Raw genomic sequence first — 280 nt, 5'->3', positions numbered from 1 at the left:
AGAAGCATGTGTGACAGTGCAGGTGTGATGGTGCAGGTGTGACAGGAGATATGTGTGTGACACTGCAGGTGTGACAGCAGGTGTGATGGCAGAGACGCGTGACACTGCAAGTATGACATGGCAGGTGGACGGCAGAGACGCGCTTGTGACACTGCAGGTGTGACAGCAGGTGTGATGGCAGAGATGCGCGTGTGACGCTGCAGGTGTGACGGCAGAGACGCGCATGTGACACTGCAGGTGTGATAGCAGAGAAGCACATGTGACAGTGCAGGTGTGATGG

General features: G+C 56.4%; 1 protein-coding gene across 1 annotated transcript in view; it reads right to left on the bottom strand.

Annotated features, from left to right (window-relative positions):
- Nucleotides 1-280, bottom strand: part of BACE2 (beta-site APP-cleaving enzyme 2) — an 80,919-nt gene that overhangs the window by 19,271 nt on the left and 61,368 nt on the right. The gene's annotated exons all lie outside the window — the stretch shown is intronic.

The sequence above is a fragment of the Otolemur garnettii genome, unplaced genomic scaffold (genome assembly GCF_000181295.1).
Source record: "Otolemur garnettii isolate 467f Iridium unplaced genomic scaffold, OtoGar3 scaffold00128, whole genome shotgun sequence".
NCBI lineage: Eukaryota > Metazoa > Chordata > Mammalia > Primates > Galagidae > Otolemur > Otolemur garnettii.
This window is presented reverse-complemented; position numbering and strand designations above follow the sequence as displayed.